The sequence below is a fragment of the Macrobrachium rosenbergii genome, chromosome 10 (assembly GCF_040412425.1).
Source record: "Macrobrachium rosenbergii isolate ZJJX-2024 chromosome 10, ASM4041242v1, whole genome shotgun sequence".
NCBI lineage: Eukaryota > Metazoa > Arthropoda > Malacostraca > Decapoda > Palaemonidae > Macrobrachium > Macrobrachium rosenbergii.
In genome coordinates this window covers 22472553-22485052 of record NC_089750.1, presented here as the reverse complement: position 1 = coordinate 22485052, position 12500 = coordinate 22472553, and the positions used below count along the sequence as shown (strand labels likewise).

Below are 12500 nucleotides of genomic sequence, written 5' to 3'. Positions count from 1 at the left end.
ATACACACACACATATATATATATATATATATATATATATATATATATATATATATATATATATATATATATATATATATATATATATATATATATATATATATATATATATATATATATATATATATATATATATATATATATATATATATAATGGAGCTGTGGAAAAGCATTCTGTTTTCTATCCGTTTATTAAGAAGCCGACGTTTCGTATCGCTTGATACATTTTCCAGGCTGAAATAGCGATTAAAATACACAGTATTTTCGTATAAAAGATAAGAGATATACACATTACATAATTATTGGCACCATATTAGCAGTTAAAAAACAGGACAAAGGGAAAAAAAACAATAGCAGAGGCAAGAACCACAAAACACCCACCCACAATGCTAGCTTAAAGCAGGCTAACAAGAAATGCAGGACAGGAGGGGGGGGGGGAGCACAGACACAGAGGCTAAAAACAAGAGCAAACTATGCAATGAGTAGTTGGATTGATGGTGACTGGTGATTGAGGGTAATAAATGGATAGAAAATAGAATGCCTTTCCATAGCTCCATTATGTCTACTGTCTTGAGTGTCTGCTCCCCTTCGTGTGTGTGTATATATATATATATATATATATATATATATATATATATATATATATATATATATATATATATATATGTATGTATGTATATATGTATAAAGTATATGTGCATATACGTTACGAATGTTGGAAATTTAATACATATATGGGAGTACTCGTATGTCTCTTGTCAAGTGTGATGTATTAGTTACTATTTAGTAACATTAACTTGGAATTGGAATATGTAATTAAAAGTTCTTCGATCTTTGGAATTGGAGACGGAAATATTCTAGGAATTGATCGTGCAAAGTTCAAACGTACGTTCATGTTTTCTTCTGCTGCCTTTTGGACTTACATTTGACATAACCATTTGATAAACTATCATCTTTAACCAGAAACACTCTCTCTTCAACATTAATCTCATCTAGATGTGAAAATTCTTTGCCCCAAAGTTGAACCAAACATCGAAATCTTTCAGTTGTGTGACGCTGATGTATGAGAATTTTATCTGTAAGCTGTGAATTCTCGGTTGTTTAAACAGGACGTTGAGAAAGGCCGTGAAGTTGATTCCCAAGTTCTAGCTGATTTCCCTGTGATAACCAGGAATGGATAGCTGGTACTTCCAAAGATGATAATGTTTCATCTTGCTTTTTCGCCAGTTCCTCCCGAGAAGAAAGTTTCCTATCTCTGAAAGTTGTTCTTTTGCAACTCTTCAAAATATGTAAATTAGCTTTTCACTTTCAATTTTTGTGACTGAAAGTGGTTAAAGAAATCTGGTTTAAAGAGAGAGAGAGAGAGAGAGAGAGAGAGAGAGAGAGAGAGAGAGAGAGAGAGAGAGAGAGAGAGAGAGAAAAGTTTAAATACGCCCAAGTACATGTAAACGAACTCAAAACTTCATACTTCCGTAATTTTCGTCTCGGCTAATTCCAAAAGTAATTCATTATAGTGCCTGTTTTACCCCACCTATCGTCCCGTCTTTGCCATTTAGTAACCCGATACAGTTTGGGAGATGGAACGTATTTCCCCGTAAAAATCCTATCCATTTTGTTAGCCATTAGCGAGGAGCGGCCATTACGAAGAGTGGGAAACTGTTCAAATATCCTGTAATGACTTGGTTGCGGTGGCAGCCCCACTTTCTCTGCAGCTGGTTTTTGTCTCAGGTTGCAGGCGTGGCCACCTGGGCCTGTTGATGGCCAGACATCCAGCAGCTTAGCTTGTCGGTGGCTCTCCTTGAAATGCTTTTCCCTGGGACTTTTTGGACTTTGTTTCTATGGAAGGTTGAACGTAGAGTCAGGCAAGAGTGAGATGGCGTTCTTTGTCGTGGTTTTGGGTATGGAGATGATGTCTCTAATTCAGAAGGTTTTAGGGGAAATATGAGTTTGAGCTTCGTTTCCAGATATCTGCTTATATATTTTTACGAACTTCAGGAAAAAATAAATCGACACTCAAGTTGTCTCATTATGAATATTCAGCTGTAAGGCGTCGCTGTCTTACTTTACAAATACAGTATCTTTATTGCCTAAATAATAATGCTGTTTGTTGTTTATGATAAAGTCCAGCGTTGCGTCGTAGAATCAGGCTTATACATTTGAATATATATTGTTGCTCTTTTGTCGTTTTTCGTATGGCGATAGTGACATTGAAGTATAATACTTCGTAGAAACAGTTAAGTTTTTTTATATAGAATAATGGGGCCTGTGCGAAGAGAGTCGGGAATAAAACGACGTAAGTTTTTTCCTAGTTTATTTATATCCTGTCACTAATAAGTATATTCTTTCTCTGCTTTAAGAAAAGAGTATATTCATAGGTTGTTGAGACTTTCTGGCTTTTTGTGATAACGAATGATACATCCAAATTCAGTCTGGCATCTTTAAATTCATCTCCAAATTTCGTATGTACGTTTGTGTAGGTGTGGTTAAGTAATAGTAATTTTTTTAACTGTAAATCAGCAATGTGCGTAGTCTGCGCGCTGTGAACGCGATGTTGATGAACATGGTGATCAACAAGAATTTGTAACCATAAATGTATTGTCGTTGTTTTTAACTGATTTGCACGTGATTTTTAAAGAATACTTTTCGTCAGTCATTGTTTAACCGTTTAAGAAGTTGTGTATTCTCTTGCTGCCTGTGTCTTTCTGGGACCCAAGACGACAACTGCGGAATTGCGTTAATGCGCAAAATGAGAGGATTTTATTTTCTCACTCATCAGCATTCATCAGACGCGTTGTGATAATGATAATGCCCCGAGGGAAACCCTTGTTTAGCGTTAATTATTCATTTACATATTCATTCTGTCATTCCTGTGCTGCTTCTTAAGAAGTGCTGTAAGTAATGGAAATCTTACTGACAGACTGACTTGACTTTCTCACTGTTATACTATACACTTGCCGTTTAGTAGCGTTCGCTCACGAAAGAAAACAAGTAAAAGATGCGCCGAAGTTTCTTCGGCGCAATCGAGTTTTCTGTACAGCGTATAATGTTGTATGAGTCGCGGGCCATGAAACTTCCAGCCACGGCCCGGTGATGGTCTGTTCTTTAACGTTGCCAGACGCACGATCATGGCTAACTTTAACCTTAAATAAAATAAAAACTACTGAGGCTAGAGGGCTGCAGTTGGTAAGTTTGGTGATTGGAGGGAGGATGATCTAGCCTTAGTAGTTTTTAAGATCTGAGGGTGGACAGAAAAAGTGTCTGTTACAGAAAACTAAAATGAAGGAATTTCCTGTACATTGTGTTGTAAGTATGAATTTTTCTAGTAATTTAATTGACATAAAGAGAGACCACTTTAATGAGATATTCTTTTTAGTAAATTTCCTTCTCTTCAGGCTAGACATTTCCTGTGTTCAGTGTTAGATTTCCTGGTGGTCATAACGATGGTATCTTGGTGGAAACCAAGTACTTTGTTTTATACTTATAAGTTTATTTTAGCGTCTCACACTAAATAGTGACGGAAAATCCAAAGTCGTTTTACTTCTGTGAATCCAAAATCTATTCCTTTCTTTGTTTTCTTGTAAATACTGCGGAAGTTCCTCCTAGATTTACAAAACCAAGGTCGTCGGCTTTCGCTGTAAGCGTAAATCCCTCGGAAATGCCATTCTCCCTCTGAAAATTAAGAATACGGAGTATTCGTTTACACAGCAGTAACTTATTGGTGTTGCTCTGCTCATTAACAAATCTTCTAAAATAAAGCAATAGAATTGAAAATACTGAACACTTTCTTATGTCCAATGTCCCAAACTAATGGTTCATCTTTCAATCAGCTGCACAGGAATAAGGTGGATGCAGTGGATTTTTCAAGTGAAAATGAAATGGAAGAAGTTGGGAACGTAAAAGTAAGGTGAAGGGGAGTCCAGCGGGGAACACAAGGTTATTTTCGGGGAATCCCGGCAACTTTTACGCTGAGTAGGATCGCGACTACATGTACTCTCCAGATCTTGTGCTCAGGTCTTACTAGTTCCGAGGCCTGAGATTCAAGGTCGCTACGAAAACTGATGGTTTTTGTTCTACCGAATTATTTCATGCACTGACTGAAAGGACAAATACCCACAGAAGTTTGTGGTTCGCAGATGTAAGGTTATTTCAGATGAGAATTGTGCATTGGCGTGCAGTTTTGACGATCCTCTCTCTCTCTCTCTCTCTCTCTCTCTCTCTCTCTCTCTCTCTCTCTCTCTCTCGTTAGACTAAGATATTATCAGTATAGTTTAAACGGCCTGGTTTTCAAAAGTAGAATTGCTGAGTTAACTTGCAGTTGGTGTAATGGGATATGTTAATGTATATTTGTTGCATAGTAGTATCTTTCATGTTTTGAGGGATTAAGTTAATATAGTTTCATTGTTATTTATATGAATGAAATCTCTTTTGCTCTCTCTTTGTGTGATTCTTGAAAGTTTAAAGGTATTACAAGCACTTAGTTATCGGTATAAGAAGGTAAAATAGATATTCCATAAACAAATATTCTTCTGAGTAAGACACTGATAAAAAAAAAAAAACTATGCGCCCCATCAAAGCAAGACATCCTAACCAACGTGTTAGGTATACCTGTATATATGTACGTAGAACCGACGACCTTATATATGTTGTCACAGCACCATGAATTAAATTGCTGTTGCCGAGTGAGTCGACGTAGCAGGAAATCTATCATATATATCCCTCGAGGGAGAAGCAGGAACATGCAAGGAGTCATGGTCGTTTTCACCTGTGCGTGACCCCGTGATCTTTTAATAAACGATTTCCTCACTCCTCAGTTGATCATTCTTTGCTCTCGCTGAAAGAAAAACGGACCATTTTCTTGATGGGAATGTGTGACTGTTTGTGTATCACACACACACACACACAAATACAGACAGGCATACATACACACACGTATATATATATATATATATATATATATATATATATATATATATATATATATATATTATATATATATATATATATATATATATATATATATATATATATATATATATATATATATATATATATATATATATATATATATATATATATATATGAAGTGTGTATGTATGCATGTATATACATACATATAGAATCTACTGATCACTACACGGTATGTATGTAATTGTAATAAATACAGTGCCCTCTTAGCTTCTCGATTTCTTCACACTTTTTGGATGCGCTTGTCACTACAAAGTCTATGATCCAAATTGAATATATATGATACATATATATTATATATATATATGTATATATATATATATATATATATATATATAAATATATATATATATATATATATATATATATATATATATATATATATATATATATATATATATATATATATATATATAGATATATTGAGAGTTCACTGCAGAAAATGACTTTTACCTAAAGAAGACTACCTAGAAATAGCTGTTGCCGTGATGTGTGGATTGCTCAATGTTTCATTACACACTTGGAATTTCTGTGATTCCTGGTAAGAATCATGCTCATGAGTCCTTTCGTCTTTTATATGAAGAAGACGGAAGTGCAGTGTAAACAAAAACAAAAAACCGCTGCAGTTGCGTATGACATGACTTATATTATCTACATGAACTATAAATACTTTTTGGAGAGTGCTGAAAGTTTACAGGTGTAGTAAATTTCATTTGCAACTGTAAATGAAACTCGCAGAGATCTTTGATTTAGTTGATGTGTCATGCACATTTAAAGATAGAGTTTTGATATAATTTTCAAAGATATTACGGTAATGAAAAGGACGTGAATAAAGAAACATAAAAATAGAACAGTGAGGAAACCTTGGAGTGAATTTTTTCTTTCTCTTCCCTTAAGACAGATATTGCGTATTCTTGCATATGTTGTTTGTGGAAAACTGTATTCATCCGTTAAATATACGCGTTATTCATCAATCCGTCAAACGTTTGGTATTTGTTTTTAGAACAATGTCAGATATAGCTTCCCTTGTTTTGGCACTCTTCCTGTCCTTTAAGAGTTACAGAGGCAAACGGCATTTAAGAGCTTTAAGAATGAAATGTCAGATGCTTTTACTTCACTTTTTGTGTTTCTGTCAGACTAAGCTAATGTTAGATTACGTAACCAAAGCAAAATCATGACTATCTGGTAAACTCTAAAACTGTTTGATTTAACAAGGGCAAATCCCCATTTCCCCGGGTAAAGATCAAGGTGCGAGCACTTAAAACATATTCCGAATATACCTGCTGTGAAAGGGTCACTCAGACGTCACTTGTTAATTAGCGCTGCTAGGTACAGCCTCGTTTCTTCAGGACTTGAGGCAGTTTTAGTAGGTCTTGCAGCATTGTTATATTATTTTAGTGGTGTCTGTTACTTAAAGCTGTGCATAAGAAATTCCTTTCTAATTAGGGCCGTAAAATGCAACCTCCTTCCCTTAAGGGGTTCGGGGTCTTTATTAGGTTGCTCATCATTTTATAGCTACTTGTGCCGGGAGCCTTCACGTGCATGTTACATTGCATGGTCCACACGAAAGGGCTTTGTACAGTACTTGTAATCAAAAGAATTATAAGCAAAATGGAGTTGAGACTGCTTTGTTAAGCAAATCTCATGCATGAATCTCTTGAGCGTGTAAGTTGCTCTAATCTTTCGAGTGCAAATGTCGATGAGAAGTCGTTGCGTAAAATCTTGATAATAGTAATATGTAATGTTCTCTACTCCGGCGTGGTTAGGATTTTAAAATCTGTTTTTAACTTGTGCATTGCTTCGTTCTCATGTAACACTGTTTCCTTCCCATGTATTTTACATATTTCCTCATATTCTAGTTGTCTTTTCTCCGTTCTTTCTTAAGTCTCTTATTCTTCGTTTTTTTTGTCTTTCAAAATAGCATTGTCATTTGCCAGTCCCTTCGTAACCCGTCAGCTGGAAGTCCCAATTAAAGCAGGAAGTAATGGATAATTGTTTTTCCAGTATTATGTAATTGTTACACTTCATGAAACTGGACGCATCTTTTGCGTTTTGTAATTGATTAATTTTTTTGAAATATTTCCCAGTCATTAGAATGATAATCATTAATCTTGAGATGTTAACGAATAAATTCACGAATTTGTTTTAGTCATTGCTGTGATATTCCAAATATCTCTCTCTCTCTCTCTCTCTCTCTCTCTCTCTCTCTCTCTCTCTCTCTCTCTCTCTCTCTCTCTCTCTCGTTTAACATATTTTTTTGACGGTCTTAAGTATGGAATGTTTTATATTCAAATTCCTGATTGAATACCAACATATTATGGGAAATTGTTTATAAGTCTTTTGCAGTCGTCTCTCTTGGAGTTGCTCAAAATGAAGATGGGGAAAAATTAGAGTTGTGTTAAAACCGGTAGGGAATAGAAGCTTTATCTTAATGTTAAATTATAATTCTAATACATAACCTTGTAGTCTAAGAAAACATCGAATTATGGAAATCTTAACGATTAAAGTGGTAATATTTATTGTAATGACACAGAACATGACGTAGAACACAGGTGGGCTCTTCGTGTAAAGATAATTTTTTTATAGAGCATTGCAGTAAGCGAAGCTTTCAAAATATTTTCGTTTTCAAAGAAACTGAATTCCAGACTCAGATAAACCATTTTTTGGTGTTAGTCATGTTTTGCTACATTTATTGTAGAATTTCATTCTTATCTATGCTTTTTTTTAATTGGATGTCGGGAAGTCATTAAAATGCTACTAATACTTATTTTTCATTGAGCCTAGTTTTTCATATGTAAAATTTGGAATGGTATTCTCATCAGTGTGGGTATTGGACAAGTGCTGAAAGAAGGCTTTAACTGTCCCTACAGTACAGAGGTGTGCTTCACCACTTCAGCATGAATAACATCATTGAAGTATATTTTGTGGTGTTTGGCACGGCATTAATCCTGATCTGTAATCCGTAATCCTCACCTTACTTCCGCTGTGAGATCATTTTACATTAGGAGATTTGTGACTCATGATGACTTTTTCCACTGCCGTATGTTTTGATGAGAAACTTCCTTTGTTTCTGGGATACCAGTGGCTACCTAGCCCGGACTTCTCAAAATAACGGATTGAGTGACTATTTCAATGATAAAGCTTGACAGGAAAAAATCATGGTTATTGGGACAGGCATTTACATCAGTCACAGCTTCAGGGTCTCCTTTTCATACAATGTCTGTATGATAAATCACTATATATGAAAAAGATGGGTTGACGGTGAGTCAGTTAGGAGGCCTACCTGAAAATAGAGTGGTATAACGCCTAAGGTGACGAAGACAACTGAACATAGACCTTGCTCATGGTTTTGCATGGAGTAGATAGAAGTCGCTGAAAATAAGAGAGAGAAGTTTCTGTTGCAAGCTTCCTTTTATCAGAAAAGTTTGTGAATTTGTACCGACGTATCAGAGGTGCTATCCAAGATCTGGGAGATGGGAATGTACTCATGTTGCCTGTTATACCAGGTCTAATCTCTTTAGGAAAAACAGCTGTTGCAACTTCCTTGGAATGTGCTGCTGCAAGAGAAAAAATCAAGAAAGAAAGAGGTCTCGAAAGCAGGAGAAAAATTAAGAAATAAATCATCCCAAGGAAAAAGTTAAGGAACTTGATAAAGAGAAGTGATCATTTGCAGGGGAGGGGAGAGGAGCTTTCACCACTCAAGAATGTGAAAAAAATATGAAAAGAAATTCTGCTGAACTAACAAGACCGATAGAAGTCGTCATAACTGAGAATAGAGGAGAATGAGTAGTACAAGGGTGGATGGAAATATCACATCCATTTGCAAGACTAATGCAGCAAGGAATGGGAATGAGCTGGAGGGCTGCAAAAATGAGGAGTCTGTGGTAGCGAAGAGGAGAAGAATAATAAACACTAATGATTATTAACCTCTTTGTTTTCTGCGCGGTTCAGAATAGTTTTCATCACATCGCAGTTTGCATAGTTATGTAAAGATACGGTTATCAAGAGAAATTTAAATACTAGATTTGTGTTTTAGATAGAATTTTGTGCTGTGGAATGTGATTTGAAAAGATATGTTCCTTACGTCTTAATTACAGAGATATGTGGCTCATGGTGAATGGCTAGTAATCATTTATCATAATAAAGCCCCTTGCTTACGCAACAAATTTTGCATATCATTAGCTTTTAGGGTGTAGTAGCTTGTGAACTTTGAGGTAATACGCATATAAGAATTTTTTAGTTTAGGAGATAAACATGATACGGAGTAATTACGTTTGTGTGGTTACTTGTTGTCCATTGTATACTATTTGAAAAGGTTTGTTAAAAATATTTGAACTTTATAGAAAAATATATCTGAATATGGAATGGTTCATTATTTATATAAACTGCTTTATTATATTAAGAAGATAATGATAACATTAGTACCTACAAATCTTGTATATATATATATATATATATATATATATATATATATATATATATATATATATATATATATATATATATATAGATTTACACCATGTACATATACACATACATATATACAGTATATATATATAGATTTACACATATAATATATATATATATATATATATATATATATATATATATTATATATATATATATATATATATATATATATATATATATATATATATATATATATATATATATATATGTATGTATAGGCCTGTATATAAATCAGTGAACATTTATCGGTGCGGTGTATGAAAGTCAGCATGAAATTGCTAATATGGAATCAGAAAACTTTCCAATATATTTACTCATTGTTTTATCTGATTATAGAAAATTAGGCGACGTAAATAAAGAAGCATGTCAGGTGTCAGAGGGGAGTGTGATAGCGTGATTATAAATCCAGGAATTAGTCCATAATCAGGATAATCCCTCTTGAAGACCTTGCAGCCCCATTTTGTACAGCAATCAGCTGGACGTTACAGTCGATCAGGGTTGAATGACCCGCCGGAAAGAATTGTCTCTCCTGCACTGTACTGTAGATTATGACATGTTTTTTTTACTTCGAACGTCTTTTTGGTTGACGAAAATTTCACCATTTTTTTTTATATTAGCATGCTTTCATTTCTAACCTGAAGGGAGGCTGACCACCGAATTTTCGATTCCCATTACATACTATGTCGTAATAATTGCTTTATGATAATGTCATGTAATATAGGATGCAAAGAACAAGTTGAACAAGAGTAAGCAGATAATTCATAATTGGTTTAATTGTAAAATATATTCCTAATATATATGTGCAATATGCATTTTGTCGTTGGAGTAACCTTGATATATTTTATTTTATGTCATTTAGATAGCTGCCTTCACGCTGACGTACTACATGAATTTGTTATAATTTGCCAGTATCATTTGAATATAGCGCCCGTTTTATGTAGTATTTTGTTAGTAGATTATATTCTTCATGTGCAAAGAATAACGAAACCTTTCTCGTCTGAGTGATTTTAGCATCAATTAATGATTCGTATAATGTCATGAAAGCAGTACTTTTATCAGTGATATATATATATATATATATATATATATATATATATATATATATATATATATATATATAAGTATATATATATATATAATATATATATATATATATATATATATATATATATATATATATATATATATATATATATATATATTATATTATTTATATATATATTGTTTATATAAATAGTAGTGATAGAAAATTTAGTTGCGATTACTGTACTAATACAAGTTTTTATCATGGACGGCAATCGTATGTACAATATATTAAGAAAAAGTGAAAACTTTCAATTCCTCAGTATTTGGATGTGAGTTAGAAATAAAGCATGACCAAAATGAAACCTTGATTATATGTTTACTCTGGTCATTAGGGAAAACGATCATTTACAGTTGAATGGCGTGGTTTAGTAAAAGAGCATTTGAAGATGTAACATAACTGTAATAAAAACTCTAGTTGAATGAATGTACTAATATTACTTGTGTTAAACTAGGCATAATAGATTTATGATTACATAGGAAACTTCATTTAAGTAGCGACACAAAAACCTAGAACTATTTAAAATGTAGTCATGGAGATCCGTAGTAGATCCTAGAATTTTGCTTCGATGTAGCTGTGATAGTTCAGGTGATAATTTCTGACGTATTTTAATATTAGTAAATGCTGGCATTTTTACAAGCCATGTGGCTTTTAAAGATACAATTATGTGCTCTTAACTGTTTTTGAAATCCTTCTAAATAGTTACTTTGAGCTTCAAGTTCATCATTTAAACGTAAAACGAGATGTTAATTGCACGCTTAATTGTTCAATTGTATGATTGTGGCTCAGGTTTTGAACCCAAGAATATCGGTGAAAATTTGTTGGTTTTATTTCTAGCCTTTTAATGAGTATGTTTTACATGCAGTGCGTAATGCGGGTGTAAAAGTATGCTTTCCCCTATTGTCACTGTAGATAATTTACTTTTGCAACTGACTGTAGAATTTTGATCTAAATATTTAGGAACTTCTAGAAATATATCCATTGCCATCTTATGTTAATTTTGCTTTACTGTAGCAAAGTAACTTATTTGAAACTTCATATATAGCCTACTAGGCTCATTGGATATCTCTCGTCACTATGTTTATAATGAAGCATAGAGGTTATTGCTAGAAACTGATGTGTGTGGAGTAGGAGCTGTCACCACTTTATCATACAAATTTTTTTCTGTGTACGAATGATAATAGATATAAGTTTAGATTTTTTTGTAAGGCTAGAAATATGAGTCCATAATCCAGGCTCATGCAGTGAAGTTGTTAATGACATTTGTTAAAAGTGCCTCACATTTTAGAATGATTGTAAAGCTTATGTTTTTGTACCTTAAAAAAAAAGCAAGCTAAGACGTTCTTTGGTATACATGCAGTGCATTTTTTACTTTTTAACGTTTTGTATTTATGTTTTGAATAATTTGCAGTTGTGTAATTATAGAGTTTACCGAGCCTTCCTTTTTACTTCAATTTTTTTTGGAATGTAGTCATCAAAATTTGGTAGTTTGTCACAACGATACTAAATGCAAATGAGAAATACAGTCATTTATAAACGTGTCTTCATAAACAATTTCTCATGGTAAAATTGTTTTTTTTTTTCTTTTAACATATGGGCATTTGCAGTTGTGTTGGCAAATATAACAATATGTATAACTATCAGTTGCGATTTTAATTTTCAACACTTACCTGACCCAAGTTATTTTATATGTATTGGTCAACTCTTCCTCTTATAGCTGGTAATTTCCGCAGAACTTTTGCTTAGTGTCGGTCACTTAAGCTTATTTGCTGATATTGATATTCTTTTTCTTATTTTACCAGATTTATACTGAAAAATTCCATATATTGTTTTCCAGGATTACTTCATTATATATTTTTTAATGAACAGCATTCACATCCTTGTATTTCATTCAAAAAATGCATTTTTAACGAACGGGATTTATCGTAATAGTATTGTACATCATTTAATGAGTTAGATTTTTCTTGGAGTGTGCAAATAT

The 12500-nt window shown here is 33.4% G+C and overlaps 1 protein-coding gene across 8 annotated transcripts in view; it reads left to right on the top strand.

The window, feature by feature from the left end:
* Positions 1 to 12500, top strand: part of LOC136842554 (dipeptidyl peptidase 4-like) — a 278639-nt gene that overhangs the window by 170163 nt on the left and 95976 nt on the right. The window lies entirely within an intron of this gene.